The following is a 13,311-nucleotide window of genomic DNA, read 5'->3' on the forward strand; positions in this document are numbered from 1 at the left end:
GGTAATGTCTCTGGGCTAGTAATCCAAGGACCAAACAAATTTTCTGGGGTCATTGATTCAAATCCCACCATGGTAGCTGATGGATTTAAAAAGTAAATAATAAATCTGGAATTCAAAAGTAATCTCAGTGATGGTCACCATGAAGCTGTTATCGAAAGTCATAAAACCCAGCTGATTCCTGATTTTCTTTTTTGGGAAGAGATTCTTTACCCAGTCTTACCCATACGTAACTCCAGCACCAAATAATGCGGTTGACTCTTTAACTGCCCTTCGAACTGTCACTCAGTTCAAGGGCTCTCTGCGGTATTCAACAGCCAGTAATGCCCTACATCCCATGAAAGAAATTTTAAATATGGATTAACAAGTTTCTTTTGTCTAATGGGGTTGCACTTTATGCAGTTCCTGTGATGTGAGACAAGCACCAACATGATCTCCTGAGGTACCGCCCATATACCAAGTAGTCACGCAAAAATACATTCACTAAGATGTTAAAAACCAGCAAGAAGAACTACTTTGATTTGTATTCTCTTGAGTTTAGATGGTTTGAATGTTGACTTTTAATAGGTAGACCAACAGGGAAATCAATAAGGTAAATGGGATTAATATGGTTTAGTGTTTGTTGGTTGCTGTAGCCATAGTGGGCAGAAGGTCCTGTTTCTATGTTGAAAGACTCTATGACTTTGTTGCCTCTGTTAAGGAGGGGTGAATGCCAAACAGAGCTATAAAATTTGAGCCAGTTCTCTGCAAGGTGATATTAGAAAGTGTTTCTACTTGCGGAAGTCTCTGCACCAAGAGTTTTAAGGTAAGAGACAGAAGGTCTAGAAAAGATATGAGGAAAAGCCTTTTCACTCAAGGGTTGGTGTCAATCTGGAACTCACTGCCTTTCAGGGTGTTAGAGATGGAAACCCTCATAAATTGAAGAAGTATTTAGATGTGCACTTGCAATGCCAAAGCATATTCGGCACAGGTCACGTACGGGAAAAAGGGATTAGAATAACTAGGTTGACTGTTTTTGACTGACATGGACATTATCAGCTGAAAGGCCTTTTTCTGTGCTGAATACCTTTGATTCTGTGACTCTAATTGGAATCTTTAAAACTGAGATAAATGGCTCCTTGTTGACGATAGAAATGAGGGATAATGGCACTAATACAAGTGATGGATGTATATCGAACATGATGGGAAGAGAATGGAAGCTCAAGGAGTTGAATGGCCTTCTTCTTTCCCTGTGTCCCTATATCCCTTACTTTCTTAATTCACGATAGGTTTATCATTGAGTTGGAGCCATTTCAGACTCCCAGCAGTTACAGCCCAGGGCTCCACCTTGTCCAGAATCACAAGCTGGAGAAAGTAAATACAGTGCAGCAGCAAGAATTTTTCTGAAACCTGTCTTTGGAATTTATTTCCTGAACCTTTTTGAGGTTTACAAAATTATGAGGGGCATGGATAGGATAAATAGGCAAAGTCTTTTCCCTGGGGTTGGGGAGTCCAGAACTAGAGTGCATAGGTTTAGGGTGAGAGGGGAAAGATATAAAAGAGACCTAAGGGGCAACTTTTTCATGCAGAGGGTGGTACGTGTATGGAATGAGCTGCCAGAGGATGTGGTGGAGGCTGGTACAATTGCAACATTTAAGCGGCATTTGGATGGGTATATGAATAGGAAGGGTTTGGAGGGATATGGGCCAGGTACTGGCAGGTGGGTCTAGATTGGGTTGGGATAGCTGGTCGGCATGGACGGGTTGGACTGAAGGGTCTGTTTCCATGCTGTACATCTCTATGACTCTATAAGTCCACATCGACCCACCCAGACCCATTCCCCAATCCTATTACTCTACATTTCTCCTGACCTACACATTCCTGAGCCCTACCTACAGGCCATTTAGCGTGACCAATGTATCTAACCTGCACATCTTTGGATAGTGGGAGGAAACCCACGCAAATTAGAAGAGAACATACAAACTCCACACAGTTGCCCAAGGATGGAATCAAGCCTGCGTCCCTGGTGCTGTGAGGTAGCATTGCTAACACTGAGCCCCATGGCCACCATTGACTTATAAGTGAGCAGACATTCAGATCAGTTCAGAAAAGCTCTTCTTGAAATGATGATGGAGAAAGAAAACATAAAAAAGGAGGAATTCTCTTGTTAGGTTGAACCAATAGCCTGATCCAACATTCTCAGCTAAAAATACCCCTCACAAATTCCCCTAACAGTACCTCTCAAAATATACCCTGACAACATCCCTCTAAATATGCTAACATTAACCCCTCAAAATATCTCATTGCAATACCCACTTACAATAACTGTTTTAAAATATCCCCTCCCCACTCCTCCTTGAAATTTCCATTCATAGTGACCTGTCACAATATCCCTTCACAATGTGCTTTCATAATGCACCCTTGAAATAGTCCATCCAATAACTCCCCTCACAATACTTTCCCACTCAACATTACTTCACCCTGATTATACTCTTTCTCCTTCACTCCATTGAGGATATTGTCCGTGAGATGATAATTGAATCAGAGTTATGATGGTCCACACAGTTGAAGAGTTTGCAGTCACTAGTCACTGACCTTTGCGAGTGTGCTGTGTTGAAGGCAAGGGGAGGTTAATGATGAGGCAGGTGTCCTGACGAGTGGTAAGTGTGAGAGTGAGTGGAGAGGTGGAGTTTTGCAGAGGGGGAAGGTGAAACTCAACATATTGCCATTGAGGTCGGCAGCAGGGTAAACAGGGCAGCAGGAGTTCAGGCTGATTTACATTTTCAACATTTGCTAATTACAATAGTCCTAAAGGACAGAAGGATTGCCTAAAGACAAGGAATTTTTAATCTCTGAAAGGCATTAACATGACATCTGCTCAGGGACGAGGAGAGTCATGTAACTCGATAATGAGACTGCAGCAGATGCCATTCTGTAATTGTTGCCTGTAAATGGTGGCTGTCATTCACTGACTACTCCAAATTCAATTGCAAAGTTTTGAGACAGGATCACTTTAAAATCAAGGGCACAAAGGACAACAAAGGCCAGGTTTATATTTCTCCATGAAACCTGATAGCTGGACAGATTGCAATTTCGTAAAGTGAGCATTGCTAAGGTATCTCCCATTCTCTAACTGGTTTCATTAACTTCCTTTTCCCTAACACATCAAATTTAAAAAGCCTCAGAAACATTGTAACACTCAGTTCATATATTGTATGTTACCTCATGGCCCAGCATATCCTCCAATCTATCCATTACCATCAAGCAGGTAGTAAATGTCTCTATCGCGATGTAAATTGGAATCTAATAGTTGACAGACTTATAAGTTCATTAGCAGCAGGGACAGATGAAAGAATAATGGTGGCACAAACACAACGGAATGACCCAGACTTAAACAAGTTCTTAGTGATCAATTTTACAATGGATTTGGCGTCCCTATCCTTGGCATAATGACAGGGCCATGCCTGCCCCACTCAGCTGGCTCACTCACAGCCTCCATGATAGGCATCCTAACTTAAGGCAGGATGCCTCACAGATGGCCAACACACCTCTGTTTACAGCGGTGCCATCAGAGACTACATTTGAACCAAGACTGGAGCCAGGTTTATAATCTCTGGCAAAGGAGCAGGATAGCCAGGATGGACAGGTCCCAGGGGAGTAGGAGTTTAAGGAGAAATGTGGTGTGGGAAAGCATTTGAGGGTAACCTCTGATGGGAACCAGGGGACAGTAAACCAGGCAGTGACACTTGGTATTACCTGGTATACTTGGCGAAAAGCTCCAGCCTCAACCTGCAGTCAGTTAAAGCCAAAGTCAGCTAAAGCCAAGTCAGTTAAAGTCAGTTTACTTTTTCTTTCTCATCTCATTTTTTTCTCTTTTATTTTACTTAACGCTTGGTAAAGAACTCGGCTGCAGCAAAGACATTGGTAGTGACAAGTATTCGCAGCGGTGTGGATTCACGTAGGCCCAGTAGCGTGGCCTCAAGTGGGCCCGGCAACGGGTACTCTGGGCAAGTTTGGTTTCCTAACGGCTTCTGTGTTGTCAAGATGGTCCTAGCACCTGCTCAACCTCAAGTTCATATTACTTTCTTTTGGTGGCTTCGGTGATAAAGGAGGTTTGAAATGCTGTTGCAGCGGAGTGAGTCTGGTTGTTCCTCATGGCTGTGTTTTGATGGGTCCTTTGACTAGGCTGCTTCGGTACCGGCTGTAGATGAGGTGGTCCCAGAACCGGGATTCCAATGGCCCAGGGTTTCCTTGAGGCTTTTGCAGCATCTTTGTTGTGCCATGGTTGGTTTGGCCCAGCCTGGGATTACTTCAGGCAGCTTCAGTGGCTGTTTTCATTGGCGTCAGTCTGGGTTCCCTTGTGGCACCTTCTATGACTCCATGTCTCGTTTTCATCGGCACTGTGGTGGGTCCAGCCCAGGATTCAAACTGGGGGAGTTGGGTCCATGAGCCCAGAGCCGTGAAATGGATTTAATAGCCCTTCTTAAAATTTCTCTTCTTTATATTATCATGGAACGACTGCTATTCTGAACATGTTAATTATCCATTTTTTCTAATTTATTACTATGATTTTGTACTTTGAAGGTCTGAAATGCTCAACTTTTTATTTCTTTATTTTTCTGATTTCGTTTTCCTAAAAATTTGTTTTCTAGAATCTGTACCTAAGTACATTTGTACCTAAGATACCACCATAAATGGCAATTGGTAAACTTCTCACTGTGAGTACATGTGACAATAAATCTAACTCAATTCAGAAGACTCTTCTACGGCCATTTGTTGGCAGGTTGAATGGCACACCAGAGGTCTACCCCAACACATTGTAATGGAGGCAAATTGGCATGGATAGACAGTGGGATAGTGCCATTGGCATGGTATCTAAGTTTACTCATTCCACCCCACCACGCACCATATGTCACCACAACCCCAGAGAGGGGGACTTGCAAATTTCTGCCATTGTATTGACCTTTAATTTGACCTTTAGAAGTGTGAGGTGATATTTCAAAACAAAGAACGTGGAGAGTCAGGATAAAATTAAAGGGACTATTCTAAAAGATGTGTAGGAGCAAAGATTTGGGTGCATGTGTATATAAGTCATTAAAGATAGACAGCACAGTTTGAAAGATCTGTTAATAAAGCATACAATACCCTCAGCTTCATTCATAGAATACCAGAGTAGGGAAGCTTGGTGGGCGGCACGGTGGCACAGTGGTTAGCACTGCTGCCTCACAACGCCAGAGACCTGGGTTCAATTCCCGAATCAGGTGACTGACTGTGTGGAGTTTGCACATTCTCCCCGTATCTGCATGGGTTTCCTCTGGGTCCACAGTCCAAAAATGTGCAGGTTAGGTGAATTGGCCATGCTAAATTGCCCGTAGTGTTAGGTAAATGTAGGGGAATGGGTGGGTTGTGCTTCGGCAGATCGGTGTGGACTTGTTGGGCCGAAGGGCCTGTTTCCACACTGTAAGTAATCTAATCTAAAAATACTTGTTGGACCTCAGCTAGAGTATCGTGTGTGGGTATATAGGAAGGATATGAATGCATTGGAGAGGGTGCAGAAGAGATATATGAAAATGGGTTCTAGGGATGAGATGCTTCAGTTATGAGGACACATTGGTGAAGATAGGACTGTCCTTCTTGGAAAGGAGAAGGTTGAGAGGAGGTGATTTCAAAATCATGAGGGGTCTGGACAGCATGGATAAAGAGAAACTGTTCCCAGTCATAAGTGGATAAAGAACCCAAGTGCAGAGATTTAAAATATTTTGCTAAAAAAGCAAATGTGTGGTAAAAAATAAAACATTTTTCACACAAGTAGTTAGGGTCTGGAACATGCTGCTGGAAATGCAGTGCTGGTGGCAGGTTCAGTTGAGGGATCCTAGAGGGCATTGGATGATTTTGGAGAAATGATGTGCAGAATTACTGAGGAAAGGCAGAAATTTGGCACTGTATTAAAATTTTCAAAGGGTCAATGCAGACAAGCTGGGCATAATGGCTTGCTTTTGCACCATAACTGTTCTGTGGTTCTTCATTTTAGTTGGAGCATGCAAAAACACTGAGGAAATAGTGTGGAGCCAAGCATCTAATGAGAATGAGGAACTTTAAGAAATTCATGTAGGAAATTATAGATATATAATTAGAAATAATGAAATAATGAAGTAATGAATGGATGAGATAGCAGCAAATTGCCCAGTCTTTGGATTTACACGTTGTTCTGCAATGTAGCATGCCTGTCAATGGTCAGCCATCATCTAACTGGTGCATCCTCAATGGCAATACCGCAACGAATCAGAGTCTACTTGCCAGCCAATCAGCGCTCTTCTCTCATACAATATAAGTGTTGGTTTTCCTGATGTACAGAGCAGGCAGTTCTTGAGTTCAGTGGCCAATGGCTGTCAAGGTCGACGACCTCTACCAAGCTTTCCTCATCCAAGTGTTGTTAATTGGGGCCCAATATTAAAAACAATGGCCTCGATCACTTGTTGCTTACATCCAACACCATTAAAGGGTCCAAGCCAGTTTGGGGAACGAAGCCTTGAGATTGACTTCAGGAGTTGAGGAACACCCAAGACACTATTGCAAACATCTGGAGAAATCAAAATGACCACGATGAAAAAGCGTTTGAAGAGTAAGATTGATTAACTTTAGAGTTAGTAGATATGACTGGGAGGAAGTGGTGTGAAGGAGGTTGAGAATTTCACATGATCAAAGCTCCCACCAGAGTTGACCAATGGTGGAAGTACCAGAAGTGGGTGAGTAAGGTTTCCTACATTCATCGATGTGGGAGCTGATCATTTGATGTTAAAGAGTTTAAGATAGTACCAGATTTTAAGAGGGACATGGACCAAATGCAGGCAAATAAGATTAGTTCAAATGGTGAAAATTGAGAGGCATGGGCAAGCTTGCATGCTGTAAACTGCTATGACTGTAGAAATATAGTGGCTACAAGACCAAGTCAGAGGCTTGAATACTGCGGCAGTAACTCACTTCCTGATTCCCAAAGCCTAACCATTATTTACAAGGTGTGGAGGTGCCGGTGTTAGACTGGGGTGGACAAAGTTAAAAATCACACAACACGAGGTTATAGTCCAATAGGTTTATTTGGAAGTTCAAGCTTTCGGAACACTGCTCCTTTGTTAGGTAGCTAGCTATTTACAAGGCATGCCAGGAATATGGTGCAATACTCCCCACTTGCTCGGATGAGAGCAGATCCAAAAACACTCAGTTGGCACCACGTCCACAAGCATCCACTCCCTTCATCATCAACACTCAGTACAAGCAGTCAATACTATCTACAAGATGCACCACAGAAATTCACCAAAGATCCTTAGACAGCACCTGTCAAACTCATGACCACTTCTATCTGGAAGTGCGAGGGCAGCAGATACATGGAAACACCATCACCTGCAAGATCCCTTCCAAGCCACTCACTTGACTTGGAATATACTGCTGTTCCTTGGAACATACTGCTGTTCCTTGGAATATATTACTGTTCCTTCAGTGTCACTGAATCAAAATTTTGGAATTCAAGGGCATTGTGGGTCTACCTACAGCACATGCACTACAGTGGTTCAAGAAGACAGCTCACCACCACCTTCTCAGGGGCAGCTAGGGACAGGCAATAAATGCTGACCGGCCAGCAACACCCATGGGTGAATAAAAAAAAACTCCCTGTGCCATGAGTTCCTGAGGTCAAAAATAGGAAGGTAATACAGTTGAATATGTGTCTAAAGTGCTGGAGTAGGAGGGCAGGATTCAGATATCTGGATCTTTCGGTTCTCTTCCAGGGCAGAAGGGACTTTTACAAGGATCAGTTGTACCTAAACTGGAAGGGCACCAATATCCTTGCAGAGTGGTTCACTAGTGTCACTTGGGAGTACATAATTACTGTGCCAGAGGGATTGGAGCCAGAGCAGAAGGTCAGCATATGGAGGGTTCGAAGAGAAGGTCACTGTTAAATCAAGTAAGTCGAGTAAGAAGAACAGAGAGGGCCAGGTTATTGAATGTGGTGAGACTAGTTGTCCACAACAAGGAGATGTGTAAATAGAGTCCATGGATGGGGGGGTTGGCTTCTGTCTGTGCTGTGCACACAACCTTCTGTCGTTTCTTACAGTCCTGCACAGAGCAGTTGCCATACCAGGCTGTTATGTACTCAGACAGTGTGTTTTCTATGTTGTGTCTGTAAAGGTTGGGAAGGGTCTTATGGACATGTCAAATTTTCTGAGCCACCTGAGGGCCTGCTTCCATACTGTAGGAAATCTAATCACAATAATATCATTTGCATAGAGCATTTTGGCACCTTTTATTACTGTTTATTAGTTAACAAGCATATATTGTTCTTCTGTAGCACAGAAGATGCAGCAATTCTGCTCCCACATCTCTTTGTTGGATCTGTTGCTAACCCTGATCTCAGAAATAGCATTGTTTCTCTGTCAGATACTAATGCTTGTCAATCACACTGAAATTGGGTATGACCTTCAGTGACCCTGAAATGCAATGAACAGTGAGAATGAAAGGATACCTGAGGATACAAACTCACACTTGCCATCAAACAATCCAAACTCTTTTGAAATGTGCCCCTAACCACAGAAAGAGAAGTTCAACCATTTTTTTTCTCTTCCATATGTGAACTTCATGAATTAAGTTAGTCATCTACTGTTTCAAAGCAAACTAACACTACATACATATATCAATGATAATTACTTAACTAAAATATACTGAATTTTCTCCTGTTATAAGAGGAATGGTGTTCTTTTTGATAACATACAATATTGCTCATGGAGGGGTCTCTCTCAGTAGGGTGGAATGGTGGCTCAATGGTTATCAATGCTACCTCACAGTGCCAGGGACCTGGGCTCAATTCCAGCCTCAGGCGAATGTCTGTGAGGCGTTTGCCCATTCTCCCCATGTCTCCATTGGTTTCCTCTCACAGTACAAAATGTGCAGGTTAAGTGAGTTGGCCATGCTCAATTGCCCTTAAGTGTTAGGTGCATTAGTCAAAGGGAAGTGGGTGTGGGTGGGTTACTCTTTGGAGGGTTGGTGTGGACTAGTCAGGCTGTAGGGAATCTACTCTAATTCCATGGAATGAAGACATTTGAGGGTGGATGAGCATACAGAGATATAGAATCATACAGCATGGAAAGAGACCCTATGGGCAAACTCCTCGATGCTGACCAAGTTTCCCAAACTAAATAGTCCCTTTTGTCTGCATTTGGCCCACATCCTTCTAAACCTTTTCAATTCACGTACCTGTTCAAATGGCTTTTAAATGTTGTCACTGCACCTGCATCTATCACTTCCTCTAGCAGTTCATTTGGCATACAAACCAACCTCTGTGTGAAAAGGTTGTCCCTCAGATCCCTTTTAAATTTTTCCCTCTCATCTTAAAATTATGTCCTTCAGTTTTGAGAAATGCAGAGTGTAGTGCAGTCTGTATTTGAGTGTGGTGCCGGGTGTATTTGGGTGTGGTGCCGGGTGTATTTGGGTGTGGTGCAGGGTGTATTTGGGTGTAGTGCAGTCTGTATTTGGGTGTGGTGCAGGGTGTATTTGGGTGTGGTGCAGTCTGTATTTGGGTGTGGTGCAGGGTGTATTTGGGTGTGGTGCAGGGTGTATTTGGGTGTGGTGCAGGGTGTATTTGGGTGTAGTGCAGTCTGTATTTGGGTGTGGTGCAGGGTGTATTTGGGTGTGGTGCAGGGTGTATTTGGGTGTAGTGCAGTCTGTATTTGGGTGTGGTGCAGGGTGTATTTGGGTGTGGTGCAGTCTGTATTTGGGTGTGGTGCAGGGTGTATTTGGGTGTGGTGCAGGGTGTATTTGGGTGTGGTGCAGGGTGTATTTGGGTGTAGTGCAGTCTGTATTTGGGTGTGGTGCAGGGTGTATTTGGGTGTGGTGCAGGGTGTATTTGGGTGTAGTGCAGTCTGTATTTGAGTGTGGTGCCGGGTGTATTTGGGTGTGGTGCCGGGTGTATTTGGGTGTGGTGCAGGGTGTATTTGGGTGTAGTGCAGTCTGTATTTGGGTGTGGTGCAGGGTGTATTTGGGTGTGGTGCTGTCTGTATTTGGGTGTGGTGCAGGGTGTATTTGGGTGTGGTGCAGGGTGTATTTGGGTGTGGTGCAGGGTGTATTTGGGTGTAGTGCAGTCTGTATTTGGGTGTGGTGCAGGGTGTATTTGGGTGTGGTGCAGGGTGTATTTGGGTGTAGTGCAGTCTGTATTTGGGTGTGGTGCAGGGTGTATTTGGGTGTGGTGCAGGGTGTATTTGGGTGTGGTGCAGTCTGTATTTGGATGTAGTGCAGGATGTATTTGGGTGTGGTGCCAGGTGTATTTGGATGTAGTGCAGTCTGTATTTGGGTGTAGTGCAGGGTGTATTTGGGTGTGGTGCAGGGTGTATTTGGGTGTAGTGCAGGATGTATTTGGGTGTGGTGCAGGGTGTATTTGGGTGTAGTGCAGGGTGTATTTGGGTGTGGTGCAGGGTGTATTTGGGTGTGGTGCAGTCTGTATTTGGGTGTGGTGCAGGGTGTATTTGGGTGTAGTGCAGGATGTATTTGGGTGTGGTGCAGTCTGTATTTGGGTGTGGTGCAGGGTGTATTTGGGTGTGGTGCTTGGTGTATTTGGGTGTGGTGCTTGGTGTATTTGGGTGTAGTGCAGGTGTATTTGGGTGTGGTGCAGGGTGTATTTTGGTGTGGTGCTGGATGTATTTGGGTGTGGTGCAGGGTGTATTTGGGTGTGGTGCCGGTGTATTTGGGTCTGGTGCAGGGTGTATTTGGGTGTGGTGTAGCGTATATTTGGGTGTGGTGCAGGGTTTGTTAGGGTGCAGTGCAGGATGTACTTAGGGTAATGCAGCATGTGGTGCAAGGTTTGCTTGGGTATGGTGCAGGGTATGTTTGGGTGTGGTGCAAAGTGTGTGCAAGGTGTACTTTGGTGCAGTTCAGGATGTGGTGCAGGATTTGTTTGGGTGTGTTACAGGGTTTGTTTGGGTGCAGTGCAGGTTTGGGTTTGGGTGTGGTGCAGGATTTGTTTGGGTGTGTTACAGGGTTTGTTTGGGTGCAGTGCAGGTTTGGGTTTGGGTGTGGTGCAGGATTTGTTTGGGTGTGGTGCAGGATTTGTTTGGGTGTGGTGCAGGGTTTGGGTGCAGTGCATGGTGCTGTGCAGGGCTTGTTTGGGTACAGTGCAGGATGTGTTGCAGGGTTTGTTTGGGTGTGGTGCAGGGTTTATTTGGGTGCAGTGCAGGATTGGTTTGGGTGTGTTGCAGGGTTTGTTTGGGAGTGGTGCAGGACATTGTGCAGGATTTGGGTTTGGGTGTCGTGCAGGGTTTGTTTGGGTATGGTGCAGGGTATGGGGCAGGGTTTGTTTGGATGCCGTCTCACATTGTATTCTATCTGCCACTTCTTTGTCTACTCTCCTCACTTGTCTAAATCCTTCCACAGCCTCCTTGACCCCTTAATACTTCCTGTCTCTCCACCTATCTTGTTCTCATTGTGAACACGGGACTTCATCTCCACAAGGACTGTGCAGTGGTCACTCTTACCGATACTATCATTGACAGATATATTTATAGCCAGCAAATTAGTGAGGACGAGGTTGTGTTTTCCCTCAACACATGCAGCAAACCCAGTTTAACGACTTGACCAGTTTGCTGCTGAGCCACTTTTGTGGTGGATATTAGAATCCCTCACCCAGAGTGCTTCCTCCAAGTGTTGTTCAACATGAAGCAGTACTGACTTGTTAGCCAAGGGAGGACATGGTAATCAGTAGAAGGTTTCCTTGCCCATGTTTAACATGAAGCTGTGAGACTTCATAGGGTCCAGAGTCAGTGTTGAGGACTCCCAGAACAACTCCCTCCTGACCATTGTGCCTTTGTCTCTATTAGGTCTCTCTTCTCAGTGGAACATGACATATGCAGGAATGGTGATGGTCCAGGACATTATCCATGGCAGGCTGTTGCTTAACTAGTCTGTGAGACAGCTCTCCCAACTTTGGCACTAGACCCCAGATGTTAGTAAGCAGGGTTGACACGGCTGTTTCAGCTATTGTCATCTCTGGTGCTTAGGTCAATACCAGGTGATCTGTCAGATTTCATTTCTTTGTTGAGATTTCATAGTGTTTGATCCAACTGAGTGGCTTGCTAGGTCATTTTAGAGGGCAGTTGACAGTCAACCACATTGCTGTGTGTCTGGAGTCACATGTTGACCATAACAGCTAAGGATGGCAGCTTTCTTTCCCGAAAGGACATTCGTGAGCAACTATCTGTGGCTCTACATATTTGAATTTGTGAAGATCTAATTTTTCAAACCTATCCCCCCATTTGTAAATTTTCATACCAGGTGACTGAGCTGAGCGAAAGGAAAAACCAGTAAAAAAAACGTCTGGCAATTGATCTGCCTCACCTTATATGCTTCAAAATGGAACTTGGGTAAGACCAGTATGTTCATTTTCAAGAATCATTTTGTTTTACTGGTTTTCCCTGAGGGACAGATTAAAATGGGAGCCTCAGGATTTGTACTGTTCAGTCTGATACTGACCACTGCATTTGCCAAGCAAGTCTGAGTCTCCCTGTTTGAACAAGCAGAAGGTTGGCCTGCCTGTCGTTACTGAACATGAACTTTAATCGCTGTCGTTCCATCAAAAATGGTTCATTAGTAACAACCAACTCTGGCACTCTGAGGCTCTTCATATTGTGAATCCCTGATCTTTAATATATAGAAATCAGGGTAAGAGGTAACAGTGTAAGAAGCTGTTATGCTTTATACTGATATTAAGGTGTAAGTCGGGTATGAATGAAGTTCTTCCAACAAGTAAACAAACATGCAGGCAGATTAAGCAGAACAATAACAGCAGTGTAAATGAATTATAAATGCATTGACCTAATACTGCTCCAGTTCCCTGAGTAAATAGGATTTATGTGACAGGTGGAAGACTGAAGGTTTGTTTTCAAAGACTGTGAGTGCGGACAAGCCGTGATGAAAGGCAATGAGGAACACACCTGCACTACCCACTGTTTCTCTAACCTTAGCTCCATCCCTCAAGCTAAAGAGCTGCTGTTCAGTTCAGCAAAGCATGTGCTGCTATTGTTTATGCTTCTGAGATGCACTGAGCCCTTTTTCCCACCTGCTCCCTGTGTTATCAGATGGAGAACTGAAAATCATTATCAGCTCAGTTCAGCATAGTAGCTAAGTTACATACTTGCAATCTGCAGTCCAGTATTTGGCGCAGCTGGTCTATGCTGGAGCTTGTGCTAGTTACCAGCGTCCTTCACATTTTAGTAACCTGCCCTTCATGCACCTTGATTTCCTTCTCCTGTCAGTACCTGTTTCAGGGCTTCCCGAAGTGGAGGCAGGGAACACCAAGTG

This window comes from Chiloscyllium punctatum, chromosome 6 (genome assembly GCF_047496795.1).
Source record: "Chiloscyllium punctatum isolate Juve2018m chromosome 6, sChiPun1.3, whole genome shotgun sequence".
In the NCBI taxonomy this organism is placed as follows: domain Eukaryota; kingdom Metazoa; phylum Chordata; class Chondrichthyes; order Orectolobiformes; family Hemiscylliidae; genus Chiloscyllium; species Chiloscyllium punctatum.